This window comes from Sapajus apella, unplaced genomic scaffold (assembly GCF_009761245.1).
Source record: "Sapajus apella isolate SASKATOON/1434 unplaced genomic scaffold, GSC_monkey_1.0 scaffold1, whole genome shotgun sequence".
In the NCBI taxonomy this organism is placed as follows: Eukaryota; Metazoa; Chordata; class Mammalia; order Primates; family Cebidae; genus Sapajus; species Sapajus apella.
Genome location: NW_022436941.1, coordinates 72,924,841 through 72,937,635, shown reverse-complemented (window position 1 = coordinate 72,937,635; position 12,795 = coordinate 72,924,841). Strand labels below are relative to the sequence as shown.

Sequence of the window (12,795 nt, the reverse complement as noted above, 5' to 3'; positions counted from 1 at the left end):
CAAATTTTCAGTTTCCTTTTATATATGATCACCAACTACCATCATTACCAATGTTATAAGTTTTTAATTTAAGCTAGAACAACCTAGTATATATTTATAATAAAAATATGATTATCAGAAATGCAAAAGTAAACTAACACATGACATTTAATCCTTTTGCTTTTATTCCTCAACTGATCTTTTAACTGTCAGAACATAATCATGAGAACTCATGTTACAAACGCAATCAGAATTAAGGCGGTGAAATACTGATGTCACTAGTTAACTGGTCCTACAAAGTGCCCCACAGAGTATAACAAATTGAGGGGATCTCTTTGGGTTCCTCTTTAGGGTGCCTCCTACCAGGCAGAGAGGAAACACACAGTGTCTATTAGGCAATTTTTTTTCTTTTTTGAGACAGAATCTTGCTGTGTCACCTGGGCTGGAGTGCAGTGGCATGAGCTCAGCTCACTGCAACCTCCACCTCCTGGGTTCAAGCGATTCTCCAGCTTAGCCTCCCAAGTAGCTGGGACTACAGGTATTAGCCACCAGGCCCGGCTAATTTTTGTATTTTTAGTAGAGATGGGGTTGCACTGTTGGTTAGGCTGGAACTCCTGACCTCGTGATCTGCCTGCCTTGGCCTCCCAAAGCACTGGGATTACAGGTGTAAGCCACCGCACCCAGGCCCTATTAGGCTTTTAAATACCTAAAAATGTTTAAACTCCATTTGGAGAACTAGTGACCTGGGAGAGAAAAAGCGTTAGAAAAGAAAAGCATGGGCCAGGCGCAGTGGCTCATGCCTGTAATCCCACACTTTAGGAGGTCGGGGTGGAAGGATCACTTGAACCTAGGAGTTAGGGGCTGCAGGGAACTGTGATTGCACCATTGCTCTACACCCTGGATGACAGAATAAGGCTCTGTCTCAAAAAAAAAAAAAAAAAAAAACGAAAAAGAAAAAAGAAAAGCATGTACTGTGGATCATAATATAAACATTAAATGTTCTCATCTTTATAATCCAATTTATTACGAATTCACTTTTGTTTCAAAGCTTTAGCTTCTTATTTATACTACTTTATTCTTTTTCTATAGAAGATGATTTTTTAAACCTGCACATGTATCCCAGAACTCAAAGTAAAATAATAAAAAAAGAAGTTGGTTTTTTTAGTTTATATTCCTTAATATGTTCTTGTAGTTTAATATTTAAAGAGCAGTGGGAGTGGCCGGACATGGTGGCTCATGCCTGTAATCCCAACACTTTGAGAGGCCGAGGTGGGTGGATCACAAGGTCAAGAGATTGAGACTATCCTGGCCAACACAGTGAAACTCCACCTCTACTAAAAATACAAAAAATTAGCCAGGCAGGGTGGTGCATGCCTGTAATCCCAGCTACTTGGTAGGCTTAGGCAGGAGAATCATTGAACACGGGAGGGGGAGGTTACAGTGAGCCGAGATCGTGCCACTGCACTGCAGCCTGGTGACAGAGCTAGACTCTTTCTCAAAAACAACAACAACAACAAAAAAAAAAAAACCAGCAGGAGTAACATTTAGGGCTTTGAAATATTGTCCTATGTATCAAATATCTATCCAAATTCATGGAAAAATGTCTTCGTAAAAACAGAAAAGCATTAATAGAGATTAATATAGAGATGATAAAAAAGTTTCATCCATAGTCCTGGATGATACTCCTGATCTTTTGTGATCTATATTATAGGTTGAAATCTTACTTTAGACAAAGGTAAAAGAAAACTGAAATTTACTTTAGACAGAACTATGCAATGAAAGTTCTATTATTGAAAAAGACAATACTTACCACATCTAGCAGGAAAACACACTATTTAGTCAGGTTATGGAAACTTTATTTTCCAAAAGTGCCTTGAAAATCTTTATCCAAAGTAGCAAGTGCTTAAGAAACTTTTTAAAAACCTTAATCTCAAGATTCACAGTGAAGCCCTCTTATCTTTTAGAGAATGATGCATTTTGAAAACTAGATACCCATTTCTAATGGATTTTGTTATCTTGGTGGACTCCTGGGGATTCAAATTTTGCTACCACATCAAATTCTTAGAAATCACTGTTTAAAGTATGGGAGTGGAATTCTATGTTGAGAAACACTCACAAAATGTATAACTAGTCATGGAGAAGGCTCTGAAGAGTTTTCAAATAGATCTTGCTATTGGACTCTCAACTTGAATAAGAAAGATACTGATATCCAATTTAGGAAAGTTTCCCAAGATTTTTTTTTTCAAAGGATACTCTCTTGAAAGATAAAAAGCAAGAAAATTTCATTTCATATGAAGTGAAAAAGAAGTATTCTTCCTGAATGAAACTGAGAACAATTCCACACTTTCAGAAATACAGTTCTTTCTCTAAACTGCGGAATCCTAGACCATGGATGATATATTTGCATAGGTATATCAGTTTCATTTGCACATGCATATTAGCTGCTGAATAAGGAGCCTAACTCTAGGTTCTAATAAAGTTCCAGTCTCTAATATAGTTAAATGCAGGCTGAAATTTTTTGCCTCTTGGGTAACTTGCATGGCAACCATCATAGTAGGCAGATTTCCCTAAATAAAATATTAGAGGTGCTGAAGTATAGTAAGAAATAATGATTTCTTTTCTTTCTTTCTTTTTTTTAACTATCCATCAGCTTATCTCTAGTTCTCTTTCACATACTCATGATTCCTGATAGAAGTTAAGATTTATTAAGATTAGTTTCTTAACCTTTATGAATTAGCAAATCATCGCCTGTGTGTTAAAATCCCCTTGATAATCCTAAATTTTGTTTTGGGAAGACTCTGTAGGGGAAATTTGGGTCTTTGTGCTTGCTCTTGAGCTTAAGGAAGGATAGGGAAGTTATCCACAGACCCCACTAAAGGACATTTCTGTTATATGACACTGGAAATTTGAATTGGAATCTATAATGTTATGGGGTCAACTAATCAGCTAGGAGGAATGCCTGGCAATACAAAAGTAATAGCATTTTCCCAACTCATTCCAGAATATTTATCAAGGATCTGCTATGCATCAGGCATTATGTTAGTTTTATAAAAAAACAAATAAATAAATAAATAGCAATCACTTAGAATTCATGGGAATTTCAGAGGAAAAGGTAGGTTACAGTCAGACACGTAGCCCAAATACCACGAACTGGTATTGCTCTATGATAGAGGAGTTTTTAATATTCTTTGACAAAATTAGAAGGATGATGTCAATGTGAATAGGTGTTTGCTTTGTTTTGTTTTGGGGTCTCACTGTAACCTTGACCTCCTGGGCTGAAGAGATCTTCCTGCCTCAGTCTTCCAAAGCATTGGGATTGTAGGTGTTAGCTATCTTACGAAGCCTGGACAGGTTATTTTTTTTTTTTTAATATAAAACTCGTGTTTTCATTTTAATGGACTGTCCTTATTTGTTAAGTTCTATTCTTTTTACTTTGTGTTACAGTAGACTGTACAATTCCCAATTGTACATTCTACAATGCTTATGGTAGGCTCTGCAAAATGGCAGGCTTTGCAAAATGTTCCTTCTTGGCAAAATTAAGAGTTGGCATCTCTATCCTTGTCTGCCAGTTTTTAGAGGGAAAATTTCCTTGCCTACAAAAGCCTAAAAGTTTCTGAACGACCCACTGCCCAAGACATCTAAAACATTTTTTTATTTCAATAACATTGAGGTACAAGTGGTTTTTTGTTACATGGATGAATTATATTGTGGTGAATTCTGAGATTTTAGTGCACCTGTCACCTGAGTGGTGTGCTTTGTACCTAACGTAGTTTTTTTCTCCCTAGACCCTTCTCACTCTCCACTTGAGTCTCTTATATCACTCTGTCCATTATATCACTCTGTATGCCTCTGTATACTCATAGCTTAGGTCCCACTTGTAAGTGTGAACATACATTGTTTGGTTTTCCACTCCTGAGTTACTTCACTTAGAATAATGGCCTCCAGCTCCATCCAAGTTGCTGCAAAATACATATTTTTATCCTTTTAATGGCAAAGTAGCATTCTACAAGGTGTATATACCACAGTTCTTTATCCACTCATTAGTTGATGGGCACTTAGGTTGATTCCACATCTTTGCAATTGTGAATTGCGCTGCTATAAATATATGTGTCCAAGAGTCTTTTTCATATAATGACTTCTTTTCCTTTGGGTAGATATCCAGTAGTAGGATTGTCAGATTGAATGGCAGACCTACTTTCAACTCTTTAAGGAATCTCCTTTATGTTTTCCATTGATGTACTAATTTACATTTCCATCAGGAGTGTGTATAAGTGTTCCCTTTCCCTCATATCTATGCTAACATCTATTGTTTTTTGACTTTTTAATAATGGCAATTCTTGCAGGAGTAAGGTAATATCTCATTGTGGTTTTAATTTACATTTCCCTGATGATTAGTGATGTTGAGCATTTTTTCCACTGCCTAACACTTGATAGTCAGTATTTATTTTATCTATGTGTTTACGAATGCTTTTAATGCCAATTTCTTCTTATATTATTGCTATCTTCTGAATTCAATTTATTTCTTCTTGACATTCATCCATTAGCAATTAATTTAGCAAGGGACACTTTTTCTTATTTTTCTGAAAATATCTTAATTTTTATCCTCAGTTTTTAATGATATTTAAATTGAATGTCCTAGGCTGACTTTATCTTATTTTAGTATTTGAAGGTGTTAAATTAATTGTCATTTGACTTCTATGGAGACTGATGAAAAGTCTCTTGTCAGTCTAATTGCTGTTTCTTCTTTGCAGTCTTTTTTTCTTTTTTTTTGGAAACAGGGTCTTACTCTGTAGCCCAGGCTGAAGTGTAGTGGTATGAACATGGCTCACTGCAGCCTTGACTTCCCAGGCTCAAGGGATCTTTCCACCTCATCCCCTAGAGTAGCTGGGACTACAAGTGTATGCCACCATGCCCAGCTAATTTTTGTATTTTTTGGTAGACACAGAGTTTCACCCTGTTGCTCAGGCTTGTCTTGAACTCCTGAGCTCAAGCAATCCTCCCACCTCGGTCTCTCAAAGCACTGGAATTACAGGTGTGAGCTACTGCACCTGACCTTTATAGTCTTTCTTGTTGCTTTCAATATTTTTTTCTGCATGCCTTTAGGACAATTTCATCACTGTATTTTTTTTTTTTTTTTTTTTTTTTTTTTTTTTTTTTTTTTTTTCTGAGACACAGTCTCGTTCTATCCCCCAGTCTGGAGTACAGTGGCATGATTTTGGCTCACTGCAACCTCTGCTTCCTGGGTTCAAGCAATTCTCCTGCCTCAGCCTTCCAAGTAGCTGGGATTTCAGGCATCTGCCACCATGGCTGGTAATTTTGTATTTTTAGTAGAGACAGGGTTTCACCACATTGACCAAGCTGGTCTTGAACTCCTGACCTGAAGTAATCCACCTGCCTTGGCCTCCCAAAGAGCTGGGATTACAGGCATGAGCCACTGTGCCCGGGGTTCATTACTGTATCTAAGGATTCTTTCTATGTATCTACTTGAGATTCATGCTCTGATTTCTATGTCTTTCTTTGGTTTTTAAAAACTATTAGTTACTGTCTCTTTTAATGTTTATGTTTCCTATTCTGTCTTCTAAAACTCCTATTCAACTTACATTAGACCTTCTCATTTCAATCACCTATTTGTTAACCTCTCTTAGATATTTCCATATCTTTTTCTCTTAGGTCATTAATCTTCCTACTTGTCTACCTCATGGTGGATTGTTTCCTCGTGTTTGTTATTTTGCATTCAGGCTTATCTTCAGTGAACATTATTTTGTCTTTGAGCATTCAGTGCCTCTTGGATTGCAGAAGTGCACCTTCATTTATTCCTATCACATGTCTCAAGGTTTTCACTGAACCAATTTGTCATTTTGATTTATTTGGTCAGCACCATGTAGGCTCTACATGGTTTTACTTTGTTCTTATGTGAAGTACAAGCCTGGGGCTACAGTTTCTTATGGGAGCCATTTTTTCCCTTTTTAAAGTATTTGCACAGTTAAATCTCTGCTGGCATTTGTTCCCAGCATCCCAATCAGTTGATCCTTTGCAGCCTTAATCTCTGTGGCTTGTAATGCTTCCTTCTTAGAGACATTGGCTTTTGGGGACATTTGCCTCCAATGGACACAACTTTCATAAAAATTAAGAATTGAATCCAGACTTTAGCTTTATCGATCAACTTTTAAACTATGACACCAATGATACAAAAGCTCTGTATCTCCACAGCTTCTTCATCTGCACTCATGGCTGCAATAGAGAGCTTAGTGTTCTGGAAATAAAGCTACTAAGCCAGCCACCACATCCAATTAAAAAAGCAAGTGTTGAACAATGAGAACACATGGACACAGGGAGGGGAGCACCATACACTGGTGTCTGTTTGGGGGGACCAGGGGAAGGACAGTGGGGGTAGAGACGTTAGGGAGGGATAACATGGGGAGAAATGCCAGATATAGGTGACAGGGGGATGGAGGCAACCACATTGCCATGTATGTACCTCTGCAACAATTCTGCATGATCTGCACATGTACCCCAGAATCTAAAGTACAATTTTACATATATATATATATGAGACCTTTCTATAAGCCTTTCTAAGAGTCCTTATATAATGTTATAGACTATCTCTTTAAATATGAGAAAGCTTGTCTGATTACTTAAAATCAGTAATATACTAGGAAACAATCACATATGAAAAAACAAGGCTTATGCGTTATACTGGCATCATTCCTCAATTGTTCCTATGTCTCTTTTTATCACATAAATGCATGTTGTAGCTAAACAAACTAAATTTAGTTGAGTTTATTAGTTTCATTTTATCTAGCATTTTTGTTTTCATACTTGAAGGAATGATTGTGTTTACTGTTTGTCTTGTTGTTGAAAATGGAACTATTTTCCTAGAGTTTAGAAAGTCAATTTTATAAATGAGTGGGAAAAACATGTGCAGGTCAACCTAGAAGAGAATTCAGTTCAATCAACTCGTAAAAGCTAGAGGGAGCAGATTTCAGTTTTATATACAGAAAAATTGTCCGAAATGAACTAAAACTGAATCCCCATCACTGTAGATACTTCAGCACACATTTCATAATCACTTAGCAAGGATGTTGTCAGAAGGAATAAAAGAAAGGAACTAATGCTTTTTCAGGGTATACTATCAACTGCTATGCTAGGAATATTTATATTTGTATCTCATTTATTCATCATGGTAATCTTTTTAGAAAGTGTGAGAAACTTTAGGTTCAGAATAATTTAGCAATTTGTTTCAATTCTAACTAGATGTAGATTTGAATCAGCTCTGTTCGATATCAATGTCCAAGATAATCACCACACACCTAAGGTACTTTCCCATTTCTCTTAAATGTATCAGAAGTGAATTATGACACTGGCCAATTAAGGCTGATAAGTAATGGATTACTTTTGTATTCTAATAAAATATAAAACCTCACTAAACTTAATACCCTCCTATCCTTTACCTTGATTTTAACGGACAATGTTTCCAAATTATAACTATTATGTACTACTTTATAACATATTCACTCAATATATAAGTTTAGGAATCAACTTATGCATTATTATTACTGGAGCTTCTAAATATAATATCAACACGTGTGTAGATTTTAAAAAGATACTGTTAACATATTTCACAAAAGTGTTTCATGGTCTTCCAAGAAACAAGACATTTACAAATATACCTACTTATTTAAAATTTTAATATCAATTCACAGATTTTTGATTTATTTAATTTTTGAAATGAACAACACTATTTGCAAATATTAACAATAATTTAAAATATTAACAAATATAAATGGGTAATAAAAGTACATTTAGAAAATAGAGTTTTATAGTAGTTATCTAATGTAAAATAACTTACCCGATATGCAGAAAATAACTTTGTAAAGAATTAAACTAGGGTTTTTTTGATCAGAATAGAATGACTGTTCAGAAAGACCCTTTCTAATTTCTAAAAAAAAGTTAGAATTACCTTTTCTAATGTTTCCATTATTTTTTAGAAACTATATATGTTAAACTACACTAAAAAGTGGGAGGAAAAACTCTTTTATTTATGGAGGAAAATTAAAACTAGTAGTTTACACAAGGTGGGGGGAGGTGATATCAAAAAAGCACAAAATCATTAAAAAATTTTATGTCATAAGGAAAGCAGTATTATGAAGAGAAAATGGTGTCTTTATTGTATCAGCAAAAAGAGTCAAACTCTGTAAAATACTTGAAGAGATTTATTCTAAGCCAAATATGAGTCATCAATGGCCCATGACAGGGCCCTAGGAAATCCTAAGAACATATACCCAAGGTGGTCAGGCTATAGCTTGGCTTTATATGTTTTAAGGGATGGGGAGTTCCAGGTCATAGGTTGAGTACAAGATTTTCTGATTGGCAGTTGGTTGAAACAGTTATTAATAAGACCTGGAATCAATAGAAGAGAATGTCTGGGTTAGGATAAGGAGTTGCGAAAACCAAGGTTCTTATTATACAGATGAAGCCTCCAGGTAGGAGTCTTCTGAAAGAAAACAGTTTGTAAATGTTTCTTATTAGACTTAAAAAGGTGCCAGACTCATTGTTAATTCTCTGCTGGATCAGGGAAAAGACCTGGAAGGGGAAGGCGATTCTCTACAGAATGTGGATTCTCCCCACAAGAGACAGCTTTAAGGGCCACTTCAAACTATGCCAAGTAAATATATTTTAGGGTAAAATTCTTCCATTTTTTTCAGGGCCTGCTATCCGTCATGCTATACTAGATAAAGTCAGATTGGAATTTGGTATCTTATTGCCACAAAGAGTCTGTTTCATCAGTCTTAAGATCTCTGTTTTAATGATAATGTTAGTCCGTTGTCCCTTTCAAAGAGTGGAGGGTATAATGAGGTATGTCTGATCCCACCTTCCCATCACGGCCTGAACTAGATTTTCAGGTTTACTTTGGAATAACTCTGGCCAAGAAGGAAGATAGGGGTCTATCAGTTGGTTGAGGAGCTTACGATTTTATTTTTGGTTTACAGTTGCTAGCTGGCTTTAAAAACTTTTTAAAAATCAGCTTTGAAGACTTTATAAAAAGGAGATATGCGTGCAGTTTTGGCCCCTGGGAAACTAAATTCTACGCATGTTGGGTCCTTAATTCTAAATATGAAACATTCTCTTTGTCCACATTAGCTTATCAGTAACACCTCTCCACAGCTGCTCTCAATAAAGGATCCCGAAGGTAAAAGGGGAAAGCAGAGCCCTAAAGGTCAGGAAGGAGCATCAATGCTTAGAAAGGTTACTTATCATTTGATCACACAAAGGAAAATTGAAAACCAACAGATGGTGACCTTATGGCCTGGTTTCAGGTGTTTACTAGCCATCTGAAGAAAGAGGATATACCCTTATTTTTGCCTTAAATAGTTTAATCCTATTATGTGAGTAATGGGAAATTTAAGCGCAAGAGGTCCTAGAAAGGCAAATAAATAAATAAATAAAATTTAAAAACGCCTTAATCTAGAAATTCTGTTTATATAACTAATCACCAACTTGAAAGTATTCAAAAGTGATGAAATAGCTAAAAGAAAAGAAAACCTCTAAGAAGCAAATGCAGGATTAAAAACTAGTAATCTTTAAGGATACAAGTGATCATGGACTTACGATTTTAGCTTAGAATTTAAGAAAAAATCAAATAAACTTCTTGTCAAGTGTATGCCTGTCAAATATATCTTTGGATTTCAAAAGAATATTGAGGTGCTAAAATAATTACACACCTTTTATTCCCTGAGCCCATATCAGACAACACTGTAGAATATTTATACCACCTTAAAATCTTCAAGGAAAGTGTGATTCTATAATTTTTCTCAGTTTAACATTCCAATATTTAATAACTTGAAATTCTTCCTAATACCTAATCTACAACCTTCCAGCTATAAAAATTAAGACAACTGTGGGATATTTTATGCTCTTGGTAGGCAAGCAGAACAATTTGTTACCAGCAATCAAACTGTAATAAGTGTTCCAAAACCAGAAAACGGTGTTGAGGCCAACATTTAGCTTTCTCTTTTACAGGCTACTCAAGCTCATTTTCTCGTTCCCTTATATGCACTTCTCAGTATTTCCCTGCTATCCTCTCCCAAGTTGTCTGTATCTCTTAAAAAAGTTGCATAGGTGGCCAATGATATCCCCAAAAGACTAGTATAGCTAACGTATATGAAAGAATGATTCTCAATGATAACGCAATAATGACTGAATCTTATTTAATTGGTGGTGATAAAATAATAAACAAAAGGAAGTATGCATGAGTCTGAGAGACAAAATACATTGGCTTTTGTTAAATACTCTCCAGGGGAAGGATCCCCTGATCAGAGCTATATTTCAGGTAGGCATAGCTTGATGGCATTATTATTATAGTTGTTAATTAATATGTTAAGAAAATAATCTATATACGACCCCATATTTTTATTCAATGCTTACCAAATAATCTTTTGATAATAAATTGGCCTACCAGGTCAATTCTCCCCACAAGAGACAGCTTTATAGGGCCACTTGAAACTATGCCAAATAAATACATTTTAGGGTAAAATGCTTCCATTTCTTTAGAAGATTTCTTTAGGTAAGACAATATGCATATTTCAATAGAATTGAATGAATATAAACTATGTGGCTAGATTTCTTATAAATTAATAAATCCAAATTTATATCTATATTTACTTTTTAATCTTCATTTCTAATATTAAATCCTAAAAGTCTCTTATCACTTAAAGTTTGGAACAAATATGGTACTCAACCATTTGTAGATTATTCTATCATTAAGCATCTAATTGAGGTATGTAGAAAACTTTCAAGTTTGGTAACCTGTAAGTAAAATATAACAATGGGCACAAATACATTGCCCGTGGAAAGAGTAAAAATTAATAAGAAGTCTTAAAGTTATGTCATATTCTCTTTTTAGAAGTTCTTTTATGTTTCTACTACAACACACTGGGATTCTGCAATCTTAAATCAAAATTATGGAGCCCACACACCTTTACACACAAACACCTCCATTCATTTCATTTCAGAGTTATGAGCACCCTCTAGTATAAAAAGAATGAATTTATATTCACCTAGAAAAGTAAGGGCATTGCTACACTGGAGAATCATTAGTGGCAGAGCTGTTTTAGTACTCTGCATAGGATGTGTTTGGAGGGAAAGAAAAAGGGAAAAGAGGACACCATACATCACCTTACGAAAGTCTTTAATTTTCTAACATGGGTTTTCCAGATTACAGAATTAAATTTGTTTCCTAAGACATAATATGCCTTAGAAATTCTGTTATTTTCTGCACATCTCTTGGTCTCATCCATTAAAAATACTTCAATAATTTCTTGCTGCTTTTACGAAAAAAACTTAACGTGGCCGATAAGGTAGTTACACTTGGCTTCTACCTTTTTTCCTGTTCCTTTTATGTGGTGTTTATATGAAAGCACTGGGCACACTAGCTCTCTCTCAGCTCTTCAAATACACAGGCTCAGAGTCTTCAGAAAAGGTCCTCTCCCGACTCTTTTCACCAGATAACTCTTCTCACTCATCTATTTATCAAATATTTATTGAACTCCCATATGAGATAGGCATTGAGCTAGTCACTATACAAATAGCCATGAGCAAGTCAGGTGGAATCCTTCCCCTTATGGCAATTATACTCCCATTATAATTATCAGCTCATTCATTCAACAAATATTAATTGATCACCTACTCTGAGCCAGGCACTGATCTAGTCACTGGGGATACAGCTGTGAATAAAACAGACAAAACATCTCCCCCCAAGGAAAATACATCCTAATGGGGAAAGTAGTAATAAGCAAGATAAACAAGTAAAATATATAGTATGTCAGAAAGTGATAAATATTAGGAGAAATATGACAATGAAAATGACAAGAAGTGTGTGTGTGTGTACATGTGGATGTACAATATTAAGTAATGTCAGAAAAGGCCTCATTTACATGATCACACTTAAATAATAAGTAATCAAATAAAGTGATTATGGATTTTAAAAGTGTTATGAAAGAAATAAATAGTATAATATGAAAGAGAGTAACTGGGGAAAGCCTTTTTAATAGTGAATGATCAGACAGAAGGCCTGTCTAAAGAGAAACTGGTACTTGAGCTGAGACTGAAGGGTGAAATTGAGTCAATATGTGACCCTTGGAATATCTTAATATGCTCCCCAAAGTACGAAAGGTTCAGATTCTCCTAAAGCAGTACCAGCATTATCAGCTATACAGAAATAGTATCATGGATGACAGAGATTCATAGAGGAAAAGAAAACATTTATTGAATGTCATGTGCCAGGTAAATATGCACACTTGTCATACCCTCTTGCTATCTGAAGTTTACAAGAACAACCTGGCAGCTGTTCACTGAAAAAAGTGCCCAAGACTGAGTAAAATCTACCGACGGTCAATTTTAGGTCATAGGTAATAGGTTATGATGAACAGATCTTTTTTCTAATTTAAAATATTCTGATAAAAATATCCTGTTCCATCCATCATGACATCATATATTAGATCATGTGTTCCCATTTATAGTTCAGGATACATAATCTACTGATAAAACATTATTCAGTTCTACATTTAAACTAAGCAGTAACACGTACAACATACTACTACACATTTATGTGCTAACTCTTAAGTCTATATAAACAGTGACAAACTTCATAGACAATAAAAATTTCCCATAAATAAACAAAGCTATGATGTCTATAAAATTTGCCTTAAATCTACCTGTAGACGAATAATCAGCTCTTAATGATTAACAGTAAATTATGTACTAGATATTATTAACCTATACTGAATTATTATGTGTACTGGAAAACAATATTTGAGA

The 12,795-nt window shown here is 35.1% G+C and overlaps 1 protein-coding gene across 4 annotated transcripts in view; it reads right to left on the bottom strand.

Annotated features, from left to right (window-relative positions):
• Positions 1 to 12,795, bottom strand: part of ADAMTS6 (ADAM metallopeptidase with thrombospondin type 1 motif 6) — a 331,044-nt gene that overhangs the window by 110,149 nt on the left and 208,100 nt on the right. The window lies entirely within an intron of this gene.